Below are 14,183 nucleotides of genomic sequence, written 5' to 3'. Positions count from 1 at the left end.
CGTTTTGTATTTATCCCGATTAAAGGGCTAGGATGATCCAAACATTGTGATTTTTGGAGGAAGGATCATTCACTGTAGAAAATACTAAATGAACGGTTTTGATCTGCCACGAATTTCAGTGCCTCCAGTCCAGAGGCACCGAATCCGGTCGCGCCAGGCACCAGATCTGTCACCCGCTGAAATGTCTTCGGATTTTGACGGAATTACAAACATACCCTCCCAGTGGACCCCACATCAGAGTTACCATGCGATGAGTCGGTCGCACCTTTGGATGGTATGCATGTTAGAGATCTGGACCATCTATCAGGCATTGCTCACCATGAACAAGCCAGACGTCAAAATTCAGGGTTAGAACTTTCCAGAACCTTCACGCGAAGTTCACACGTGCAACCTATCAAGCGTGTGGAACGTCTGATCACTGCATAAGTAAGCCCGCACGTGTCCAGGTTGGTGCACTCATCTGTCGGATGGGTCTTACATGAAAAGAGTAGATGATTTAGAAAAACTCATCGACGGTTCACAGTCAACTTACATTTGTGGCCCTCCTGATGAGTAGAATGACCTGACTTTTTTCCCACGCTCATCTTCACTGCTGGACGACGATATGCACGGTCGATATTTCTCGCACGTTTATTATGGTACGTGTGAAGCATGTGAATGTGTCTGTGGAGTAAAGCTTTGTTAATTTTCCCAGAAACTGAAAAACAATTCCCGACATACCTAATAAATGGATTGGTTAGGTTGTGACAACTGGAACCACTATTCAGGCGCACCTGATTGATAGAAACACCTACTATTTCTACTTTTTGGTATGCAAATAGTGAGAAGTTGTACTACTGTCCACCTTAAGTCAAAGGAAAAGGCGTCCGGTACCACCTCTGGCAAACAGAAAAAAAAGCTTTGGTACTCTGGCAGAGTGTGATGGTTGATACTCAGGCTCTAAGAACTTTAGCAAACTAGCGTCCACGAACCGGAAGTTGGAATGGTTCAACCACTCTGACTTTTAGTTTAAGAAGAATCTGCGTTTCGCACCACAATTTGTAAGTTCAACTTGAGATCTTGGATGACACGTGTACTATTTTCTCAGTGCCTGTGTATCAATTGCCACACTCTTCCAGAGTACAATTGGGACGGGACCCGATTCTTTGAAGCCCACCATGATGTATATGTTTTATCCAACCCGTCCATCCATTTTATCGGATCATTTAGAGCATGTTATAAAAAATGAGGCAGATCAAAAGCTCTGAGTATACCACGCGACAGGAAAAAATGGAGATAGTGATGCCCACCGTTGAAACCCTCCTAGGGCCCACCATGATGTTTATTTTCCATCCAACCTGTTGGTGAGGGCATACAGACGTGGATGAAGGAAAAATACATATATCAGCTTGATCGAAAACTTCTGTGTTCCCTAAGAAATTTTCAACGGAAAATGTTCAATCTCCACTGTTTCCTGTGATGTGGTCCACTTGATATTTTGATCTTCCTCATTTTTGGGCTCATGCACTGACATGAGATGTAAAAATGGATGGACAGAGTGGATAAAACACATACATCACGGTGGACCCCACAGAGTCGGGTCATCAGCAAACGTATAGTTTGGAGACGTACTCGAAAGGACCATATTTCATTCCAAACCGTCATTATGTGGTCCCCACCTTGGATGAGGCAGTGCTCGAAAATCTAATATCTTTGAATATCCTACTCTTAGATCAGTGGCCTACAAGAGACGAACTCAAAATGCAAATGAATATACGGTGAGGATTCCAAATGCCAATATATCAGGCGTGAGCCTATATAAAGATGGGCCCACCATCAATCCATAAGGTGGATAACATCTCAGTCGTTCAAAAGGTGGGCCCACCATGAATCCACATGCAACATCATGCCACTTGTAATACATAAAAATCATGAAGGTGTGGCCCACCATAAAGATCGTCTCCATCATCATCCATTACCAACATATGCAACGATTTGCCGGCCATTATGACTTAAATCCCACCGTTGATCTTCCATTATTACTCAATTCTCGTGTAATCATCCATCACCACTCAATCTACCGTTGATCTTCTTTTATAACTAGATAAGACCACCTATTGTCAATCATTACAAGATCTAACCGTTCATTCTCCACTATTACTAGATCTTACCATCAATCATCCATCATCGGCAGATCCAACCGTCATCCGTTATTTCTAGATCTGACCATCAATGTCCACGATTGAAATTCTCCTGATCTACGCTATTCTGAGCGTTGATCAATCCGTGATACGCTATCATCTAACCCTTGCCGTTGATTCTTGACAACTGACCTTCGTGGACTAGGGGTAGCAATGGACCGGGTCTAGCAGGGCCATAAGCCGGGTCCGGCCCAAGACCCGAAGCCTAATAGAACCAATCATGGTAGGCCTAAGCCCAAACCTAGAAAATTTGATTTGCCCGGCCTGGCCCACCAACCCATCCCAAAAACTAATAAAATCTCCATTTCCCACTTGAATGTTTCTAATCTTTCCGTTATCACGGGCCCAACGTTGATCGGACCCTACATGCCCGGCCCATGGGCCAAACTAATAGGTCCAGTCCAAAGCTGGGTAGGCCCACTTCTGTGGCCCATTGACTCCGTTAATCAACATCGCACCGTCAACATCATCTCGAGCAATGACACGCGGACTAGATAGTGACAATGTCAGTAGCGAATTCGCTACTGAAGTGACGTCACCAAACTCTGTGGGCCCCACCATGAAATATGTGTTGTATCCATACCGTCCATCAATTTGGAAAGAGCATTTTATGGTAAGAGTCAAAGAATTAGGGATATATAAATCTCAAGTGGACCCCACCACAGAAAACAGTGGGGGCAGTGACACCCACCGTTGAAACATTTCTAGGGCCCACCATGATGTATTATCAGCTTGATTGAAAACTTCTGTGGCCCCTAAGAAGTTTTGAACCGTGGGCGTCACTGTCCCAACTGTTTCCTACGGTGGGATCCACTTGAGCTTTGGATCTGCCTCATTCTTTGTCCCATTTCCTAAAATGATCTCTTCGAATAGATGTACGGTGCAGATATAACTCATGCATCATGTTAGGGCCCACAGAACTAGGTGACGTCACTTCAGTAGCGAATTAGCTACTGACATTGTCAGTATCTAATCCGCATCCGTATTCGCCTTCACTCCAAAGGTTGGACGTTGGTTCGGGAACGTACACTGCTGCGACGCTCCTTTTGAACGGTCGGATGTTGCCTTTGATAATTTGGACCGTTGGTTTATAAAAATCTGGGACCCACCTATGGAACATGAAAGTGGCCACACCAAGCAATATACGGGATTCACCTATTGATTTTGATCTTTTATCAGGCTATCGTAATGGTGTGGCCCACCTATCGCAAATTTGATATCCTACACGTGTGACATTATCATAACTTTTTTTACAACAGGTAGAGATTGGTGGCACCAATCTAGAATACTTGGAACAAAAATCAAGCAGATCCACCAATAAGAGGTGGGGACCACTGAATCAACGATCGAGATCATCTAACGTGGCCATCATCATGGTTGGGACAAAGCGAAGGAAGACAAAATCTCCCCTTTTTAAGGATTTGTTTTGGAAATTTTGTGTCCGGTAAGAGAAACAAAATAATGAAAGAAAGGTGTGAAATGGAATGAAAATGGGTTGGTGGTCGGCGTTGAATGTTAGCCGGCGGCTTACCATATGCAAAGCCCCGCACCAAAAAAGGTACGGTTTGTTGGCATGGAGTCGGCACCGACTGGCTTGACTCGGCTGGACACCTGACAGGTTGAGTAGCGAGTCGGCCACTGTAGGGCTATTATGGCCCTATGTTGATATATGTATTGTATTCGTACTGTTCATTCATTTTGAAATATCATTTTAGATATGAACCAAAGAATGAGACAATAAAAAGAGGTAATAAACCTCACCACAGAAAACAATAGGAGAGTGATTCCCATCATTGAAACCATGCTAAGGCTCACTGTAATATTTATTTGAAATCAAACTAATTCAAAATTTAAAACAAAAATACAAATATCAACTTTCAAAAGTTAGAACATACGTGAAATAGGAGAAAACACAAATATCAGTTTAATCTAAAACTTTTGTGGCCGTTAAAAGTTTCTAATGGTGGCATTACTATCCCTATGTTTTCTATGTTGGGTCCAATAGGGATTTAGATTTAATTCATTCTTTGGATGTTGCCCTCAAATGATCTCTCCAAATAGACGAAAGGTGTGGATACAAAACATACATCATGGTGGGGCCATAGAACTTGGTGACGTCACTTTAATAGCGAGTCTCCTGAGCAACCTGTCAGTAGCTAATCCGGGCCCCACTCGGCTCGGCTTTGCTTCGCTAAAGCGGGAAGGTTTTCTAACACGTCTTTCCGTATTTGAATGAGGTTTGCTTAAATACATTCCAACGTATTTAATACGATACGTGGAGACTCTAGTCGTTGGATATGAGTCTTTTTCAATGATAAAGGCCGTTCATTTGATAGGGATACATCTGGATGGGATATTCACAAAAAATATTTCACTTTGAATATTTCAATCTACTGACAATCTACTGATATATAAATTTTATTGCCACCGTTCATGTGCGGCAAAAGATCCAAACCACTAAATGGTTGAGATAATCCAATTGAGAAATTATATTTATTTTTTATACCATATAAAAGTGAATATTTTCATATAAACGGTTTAAATTATTGAAATATGGGATAAAGTCCCAAGTATGGTATTATAATACGTCGGGATGTATTGGAGTTATACATTTATTTGGAAATGAGAAACTGATCGGGTATAACCGGAACTACCATAACTTGTCCTACAACCAGGATTTTCCCGCCAACATGACACCGTTTTAGGAGATCTGTGCCATTGAAACCGTATATTCTGCAATAAGGATATCGGGAACTAAAATAAAATCGTTAGACTCATTAGGTAGCTCACAACATTGGGATCGCAGGAAAACCAATGGTTTGATTCTACATACGGGTATGGCCCATGATGCGAACGGTATAATTTTTTTTTAATTTTCAGGTGATATTGTTAGTGAAACCTACCATTTTTGTGGTAAAGATTTCCTGTACGTGTTGAATGTTGGCTGAAAGACATCGTTGGACGATAAGTTATGGTACTGCTGGATGTACCTTACCAGCGTCCTTTCGAAATTAACGCCCTCTTTTTCACTTACGTGTAACGTCTTTATACAATCCAAGCCGACCAAAATGTGGGCCCCACGGGAGCGGATTAGTTGTGGGGCCCACCTTTATGAATGTGTTGTATTAGTATATCCACGCCGCACATCCGTTATCACGAAACTTAAACAGATCCAAAAGTTTTTGATCAAGCTGATCTTTGTACTTTCTCTTCATGCTGACCTTCTTTTACCCTTTTACCTTTTCTTTTTATCTTTTTTTTTTTTACACGCGCACACAGACCCACGCCGTAGTGGGATTGTGTTGAAACTCCTGAGAGTCTACCACCCGAGCAAGAGTAAGGATCCAGGTCTGTTTGGCCTCACCAACTGGTTAGATGGCAAATGAGCATTACAGATCTACTTATGGTCAGCCTTGGGAAGTTTTTAACGGTGGCCGTTCAATCACCACTGTTTCCTGAGGTATGGTCCATATTAGATTTGAATCTTCTTAATTTTTGGACCACATCCAAAAATGGGCTGGAAAAACGGATGAATGGCATGGATATACAACATAAGGTGGGCCCTACGGTAAGGGTATAACACCTAATCCGCTTCCGGGCCCACCATGAAGATGACTTCGTATTTGCACGTGGGCAATCCACTCGTCGGTGTATGTTCAGCCAAAATGCTTTACAGCTGCACGAAACTAGGGTCCACCCACCCACCATATGTCATTGGGTGGGACCTATTTGGTTGGACGTTCGAATGATCTGATCAATCCATCTGGAAGGAAATGATGTGGATGGAATTCCATTTTCAAGTCATGTTGATTGATGATCGTGGCCACCCGATTGGTGGCATCTCAGTGGACGGTTGAAACAAAAACAGTCAGTTGTCCACCATTATACTTGGAAAAATAAAATTCCAGAACTAGTACCAAACTATCATGATTTTTGGCCCACTCCTATTCACAGATCTGATGGATTCTTCGAATCATAGATAGCATATCAGCATGTTTTGATAACAACGTCTCTCTCGACAATAAAACATCACAGATCACAAATTCGCTTGCCTACCTAAGGAGCTCGGATTCGGTAGTGACTCCTCCACTACCCACGTCAGTGATGGAAAAGCACTGTGGGCCCCACCATGATGTACATCTCTTTATCCATGCCGTCCATACATTTTTCCTTATCATTTTATGGCATTAACCCAAAAATGAATTAGATTGAAATCTTAGGTGGACCACACTGCAGGAAACAGTGGTGATTGGACGGTTGCCATTAAAAACTTCTTAGGGCCCACAAAAGTTTTGGATCAGGCTGATATTTGTGTTTTATCTTCATCCAGGTCTGTGTGACCTTATCAACAGGTTGGATGGCAAAGAAGCATTACAGTGTGCCCTAAGAAGTTTTTAATGATGGGATTCAATCACCACTGCTTTCCGTGGTGTGGTCCACCTGAAAGTTGGATCTGCCTACTTTTTGGGCTCAGGCACTGAAATGGGCGGATAAAATGGATGGACGGCATGGATAAAACACAAACATGGTGGGGCCACAGAGCTTTTCCAGCAGCTAGGTCGGCACAGGTAACTACCAAATACGTGTCCCTACCTGAGGAGTGAGGACCACTTGCCTCGTCCAACTTTCCATACTATACACGTGGAGTATGACTATGAAGATCCAAACCGTTCATCCACTAGGGATAACCGGCGATCGGGCAATCTTTAGTCATTTAGAAAAAGCAATGTACAATCACAAAACAAAGTCATTGAATTTTTGGTACAGCATTTTTAACATGGTTAGGATTGTGTGATCATTGTGGCTTTATGTATACCGTCCATTTATCAGGCTTGTGATGAATGAACGGAGCAGATCATCTTATGCACGCACTATATGTCTGGTATATACACAGGAGTGGTAAAGTTTCATCCACCCATGACTAGTTACACCTGGACAAGATCTAAACCGATCATCAGGTAGGCTCCACCTTGCATCGCCGTAGTATCATACCCCAAAAATAAAAAATAAAAAAATTCGAACCAATTGGATAATCCTAGCCATTCAATTGGTGGACCCTCGGGCGAAGCAAATGTGTGTTTTATCTTCATCCAGGTCTGTGTGACCTTATCAACAGGTTGGATGGCAAAGAAGCATTACAGTGTGCCCTAGGAAGTTTTTAATGATGGGATTCAATCACCACTGCTTTCCGTGGTGTGGTCCACCTGAAAGTTGGATCTGCCTACTTTTTGGGCTCAGGCACTGAAATGGGCGGATAAAATGGATGGACGGCATGGATAAAACACAAACATGGTGGGGCCACAGAGCTTTTCCAGCAGCTAGGTCGGCACAGGTAACTACCCAATACGTGTCCCTACCTGAGGAGTGAGGACCACTTGCCTCGTCCAACTTTCCATACTATACACGTGGAGTATGACTATGAAGATCCAAACCGTTCATCCACTGGGGATAACCGGCGATCGGGCAATCTTTAGTCATTTAGAAAAAGCAATGTACAATCACAAAACAAAGTCATTGAATTTTTGGTACAGCATTTTTGTCTGGTATATACACAGGAGTATATACCATTAATTAGAGTATGGGTCTTGATATGCAAGCCTTTAAAAACTGTACACGTGGCATACATCACCTCTAATGTAACCGACTGAATTGTGGAACCCACTGTTGCTAGGACACAACCCTCAAATTAGGTTTATCGGACGGTCCTAATCTCATATTTGAGTACAATTAATGTTGGTTGAAATAAGACCACCGGATATTTTTCATTTTTAACCGTCCAATAAATGTCTACCAATCTGATCATTTAAATAAATTAAAACCATTTTCATTGTATAATCATGATCCTTCTCTAAGATCTTTATTAATGGATGAATAATATCACAGTATTTTTATTTAGTGAGATATCAAAGTAGATAATTGACTCATTTCATGCTAGAAATAATTGCAGAAATCCTTTGATATCAACAATTCATATTTCTCCATGATATCCTTCGATATAGACAACTAGCTAAATAATCAAATGAGCATGGTTTTTTATTCATGATACATCTAAATCAGGCCCCAAAATTTGGACAATTTAATTTGAATTACTTACAGAAGTATTAAAGTTTTTAACATCATCTTATGTGTGGAGTGGACTACTTGCATTGAATGTGGACCATAAATTCCTTATTATGTGGATCACAAATAAAAGGTTGCAACGGTCTCGTTGTCATAGTAAGTAGAACAAGGGGCCCACTAATTAGAATTGACAGCTAGGGTGCTTTGAGCTGGTGAAGAGCTACACGTATAAAATGCATATGCATTTTCTCACCCCTCTTCTTTGGTGCTTGTACTTGTATAGCCTGGTTTTCTAGCATATAGAAAGTGATCCCTTCGTAGGTTATGTTGTTAACAAATGGAGAAATTCTTATAGAGAGGTGCATCTTTCTTTAATAAAATTGATTCCTTGTGATAAATTCATTTTAGAGAGTAAGAGTAAGGAGAAATGTAAGTTTTGTACTTTTGATTTATTTTGTTTTAATAAAGTAAAAAAGTTTTATATAGCTAGGTATAGATATTATTGATGTAGAGCGTGTCGTGAACAGTTTCATGGCTAAGATGGATCATAAAAGGTCCAGTTGATGACAGAAGTAATCTAAACTGTCAAACCTTAAATTGGGCGTATCTCGATTAAATAATCATTGTCATTAAATAATGTCTACTAATCAATCCTTGAATCTTTACTTACATTGATAAAAACTAACAATAATAACAAAATGCATTGAATTTTAGGAAATCCTCAAATAAACAAAAGGAAAAGTCTTCAATCTTGTCTAATTGGCTCTTCTTACACAGATCCAACAAAATAATCTATAAGGATATAAGCGCGACGGCTTGTAGGGTCACATCATTTCCAAATTTGAAAATTCTACTTTAACATTAATACGACTCAATAAAATAAATATGATTAATTACGAGTATTAAATTGACATTTTACATGACAACAATAACAATTTATTTTTCATAATATCAAAATAAGATAATATAGTCATTTAAAATCATTTTTTAGTTCAATCCAAGACAAAGTACGCATGTATGTTGATCCTTTTAGGGAATGACCCTCGGTAGAGCACCTGGTGAATAGACTTTTAGGGTAAATACACAGTGCAGAGCACCCGTGTGTGCATATCTTTTAGGGAATCACCCAGGGCAGAGCACCCGTGCCGATCCTTTCAGGAGTGATCCTAGGCAAAGCACTTATACCATGTCGATCCTTTTGCGAATGACCCTGGGCAGAGCATCAATATCAAAATAATATAATGGTCCTTTCAGGGCGGAACACCCATCATAAAATTAAAAGCATTTAACAATAAACAAATGAATTTATTCCACATATTAGAAATCAAATAAATGCATTCTACATTACATAAAACCAAAATCAAATAACTTAAATCAGCAATATGAAATAAATAATCAATGAAATCAAAGTATATACTAATGTAGTATTTTCAATCGGGAAAATCACCTACCTGTTATTTTAGTGATAGATTTGATGTAATGATGGATTTTATGTGTAAATGGTCTGGGTCCGATTTCGCATAAACTCAATTTGACGCACTTAGACTAATAACACTTGGTAAATATTTTCAATGTAAACGATGACATCCCTACACAAATCATACATGTTGATTTATTAAGACCTACACTAAAGTTTCTAATTCTCTAATATTAAAATATAAGAAAATAACACGTTAAATCACTGAATTGACTCAGCGAGTTGACTCTTATCAAGGCTACTCTAACGTATGAGGTCAAAGGATGGAGAATAGAAACTTCGCTCATAAATAGTTTTAAGTCGGAATATGAAATCAACTCGGATGATCAGACTAAGGAGTCATCGAGTTAACTCACCGAGTCAACTCGATGAAACTGCCTTCTTTTTATCTTTATTCATTCTTTATTTTTCTTCCTTTTATAACTCATCTTCTCTTATCTAATCTCTCTGAATGATACTCTCTTGATCCTCTTTCTCTTGTTGATGGAATGACTGATTTTTGGCACCGTAAAAAAGATAAGGGTCGTCAATGGCGGATTTGTAACCGGTGAGTTTTCCTTCGTTCCGAGGATTTGTAAGTGCATGACAATGGATATCCAGTGGATTTTTTCTAGTGGGTTCTTGGTGTTTATAAGTTCCACACGTCACAAGCTGTCGACATGCTCTTCCTAGAATATTTTATAGTGTTGAGGATAATCCGAATGAATTTTGAACGGCTTGGATGGAAGGATCGTCAACTTATTGTAACATGAGAATGATGGAGAAAGAAGCGAGCAGTTTGGATCGAGGTAGGTGCAGGACCCACCATGTCTGTTGAAGGAGAATGGAGAGAGAGTCCAATAAGGAGTAGGGAGAGGTGACGTGCTTTTGCATGTCACTGTAAAAGAAGCTTTTCTTTTTCTTTTTCTTTTTAAAATTTTATTATTAATGAGGCAATGGCCTCACCGATATGTTCAAGAAAAATCCACATCGTTCATCTATCTTATTAGATGATGTTGGGACATGGGCTAAGAAATGAGGTAGCTTTAAGGCTTAAGTGGGCCACACCAAAGGAAATAGTGGGATTTTATTCCCACCGTTAAAAAAATAAACGGGTTATTACACTTACAATGCGCACCAGTAGACATCACGACCGTCTATAAATAGTAAGTTTACTATTCATAATAAGTTGCGAATTCTAGAAATTTTAGTTGTAGTTTAATTCTGAAATTTCTCATGTTAGTTAGTATCCCTATTTAAAGGGCTGTGAACTCGTTTATTTCATTTTTATCAATCAAATTACGAATTTTTTAGAATTTATTTCTATTTTTCTTGCTTTTTTCCTCGTGGATTTGTAAAGTCTCTGCAAGCAATCTAGAGAAGCTCTGTGGATTTGGAGTAGTTATCCTTGAGGAAGACGGTGATCAACCTCATCACGTTCATCCCTACATCAATTATCAAATAATGTAAAATTATATCTATTTTATTTTTTGTTTTTCTCTATAACTTTTGAGTTTTGATTGGCTTTTCTTTTAAGGTTTTGCTTAAATTGCTTCAATTATCTGCAGGTGCTTTCCCTCGAGAGGGTGTACTATAAAGTCTTAATGGAGGATTCTCCTCTTGTTCTTTAATTCATCATAGAAGGGTCATTCTTTAAGGTAGGGTACATTGAAAATGTCATAAAAGGTATATATATATATATATATATATATATATATATATATATATATATATATATATATATATCGAAACTATTGCACTTACGTACTACGTACGAACTTTTTTGAAAACCCATCATACGTGATTTGGATCCAAAATCTGAACCGTTCATGTGAAGCAGCACGTCCTGAAACCCCCCAGGCCCAAGTTTTACTTTGATCTAAAACTTTGATGGGCCATGAAAAATGAAAACAGTTTCCTCCCTTGATTTGCATTTCTCATTTCTATGGCCCACCAGAATATTAGATCCGGGTGCAAATTTGTCACATGGGGTTTTATGGGATTCCGCATCACATGGACCGTTCAGATTAGACACACATGGCACGTGTGCAAAGGTGCGCACGTGCGTAGGTGCGCAGGGGAGCATGACTCTATATATATATATATATATATATATATGTTTCCACGGTGAGAACCAACAAATGAATGGACTATATTAATGAAAATTTTCTTTGAATAGACTATATTGACCACACACTAAGTTATTTTTTTCTAATTTAATTAGAGTAGTTATTTTATTTTTTTAAAAGTGTTCATTTACATGTTACCAAGCAAAGTGCTAGTATCATCTGAACAATGTGATTTTTGGACCATGGCTTGTCACTAATGGAACCATGAAATGGATGGTTTTGATCTAATCCTTGTGCGCAGAATTCACATTACCATTGTTCTCAAAATTACCAAATATCTCTTATTTAATGAAGATCAGAGGCATTTCTTTGATGGGTTATGCAGCATTAGTATAAAATTTATTTTATTTAAAAAAAAAACCCTATTTACTTCATTTATAGGGCTTGGTTGTTTATGCTTCTTTTTTTTTCCAAAGGAAAGTCAAACATGGATTGACTAATTGAATAAACAAGTTGCTAATTACCATTTTATGGGATCTTTCTTAAGCTTTTGTTGTGCTTTGTTGAGTTTTTTTCCCCCCAAGTTTGACTAAGTCCCGATTAGATCGAATTTTTTGAGCCTTAGTGAGATCTAGTGAGTCGAGTCGAATTTTTAAACTATGATACATATTCCTCATGTCTTTAATTACCTTTCTTTATTCTTTATTTAACCATAAGAAATGTTCACTCTCGTGACTGTGTGCCGGTGCAACGTCTCAGCTTGCTTGAGATGCACTACACCCTCAACTTCACAAAATAATAAAATTAGTCTATCAATAGGGTCAGCTAAAATCCAAGGAACTTGTGCTTCATGAGCCATCCCTGGACCTAATGGAATATTCCTTGTGCATTTAGCTACATATTACATTGATTAATTAATTAATAATACATACAAACTATTATCTTGTACCACTCCAACAAAAGAATTTTTCCATTATAAAGAAATAGGAAATGCTTGAATCTTGTAAGATGCTTCTCAAAGGGTGTTTCTCTAAATAAGATAAAGAATTAAAACGATGGGTTAGAATTTGTGTCTTTCGCAATGCTTTTTTAATGGAGAAATACTTTGATACTCAGATAGAGCGTGATGAATAATACACAGGTAATTAGAAGTTATTGAGAAACTGCATTAGTGGCATACAAGTAATTCAAACTAAACTGTCCAATTTATGGGTAGAACTTTGGATGTATGATGAACAAAATATGACTCTTATATGGTTATCTTAAATATTAGATTGCTGGAAATTTTGTTGGACGGTTAAAAATGAAAAATATCTAATTTCAAAAAACAAATGTTCAAGAATGAAAGGTTAGGATTGTTGTATCAATCTAATTAATTTTTAGATGGCAACTTAGTGAAAGTGGGTTCCACAATTTATTTGGTTTAATTTGAGTTTATAAATGCCAAGTGCATCACTTCTAAATGCCCGCGTATCAAACTTCATGCGAGCTGGAGTATCAAATAATTTCCCTCTTTGATGATATTATTGCTGAAAATAAAGGACCCAAAATAAGTTAATTTGTATTATTTAAATACAAGTATGTGTTGTCTTCTTCAATGGATTAAAATGAAATTAATACCTTAAAGAAACATAATTAGGTAGGTGAGGATGCATGAATGGTGTTTGCAATTAGAAAATGAGGGCCTAACAAACGAAGGTCTTATCTGATTAAGACACTACCATTTATTAAAAATATAAGTGGGTATTAAATAAATAAAAACTCCCAACAATCAAATCAGTTAAAATATAATTGAGAGTATATACCTCTCCTTTCTTGCCCTCTATAAGGGACCCCTTTGCCTTGTGGTCATTTGGCACCTCCAAAATGGGCCCCACATTTCATGAAGGATAACATCTAAAGAGAAAAAATTTGATACTCTGGCAGAGTGTGATGGATGATATGCAGGCTGTTAGAAATTAGTGGGGAATTGCATACTAGGCATGCAAGTAAGTCAAATTAAACTGTGTCTGTGGCTCCCAAATTCCAATTATAACGGCTATGATTGTTCACCACCATTTATAAAAGGTAGGGAAGGGATTCATCCTCCTCTCGTATGTGGTACTGACGTGCCACTATCCAGACCATGTAAATTGTGGGCCACAACATGGATGGAACAAGGCTCGAAAATCACACTGATGAAGCAATCACAACCATCCAATTGGTAACTATCAAATGGATGGTTAGAAATAAAATAGCACGGTCCAAGTTCATCCAATGGCTGAGATGATCAACTCAGTGTGATTTTTGAGTTTGTTCCAACTACACCGTCTCTACAGCTCTGTATTCCTTTTATTTTATGTTATCTGAGTCCATCCATCCGTGGGATGATACGGTAGAGCATGTAGTACCGGAACGGGGTAGACGCATGCAACCAGA

This window comes from Magnolia sinica, chromosome 14 (genome assembly GCF_029962835.1).
Source record: "Magnolia sinica isolate HGM2019 chromosome 14, MsV1, whole genome shotgun sequence".
In the NCBI taxonomy this organism is placed as follows: Eukaryota; Viridiplantae; Streptophyta; class Magnoliopsida; order Magnoliales; family Magnoliaceae; genus Magnolia; species Magnolia sinica.
The sequence above is the reverse complement of the archived record's forward strand: the minus strand, read 5'-3'. Positions refer to the sequence as shown.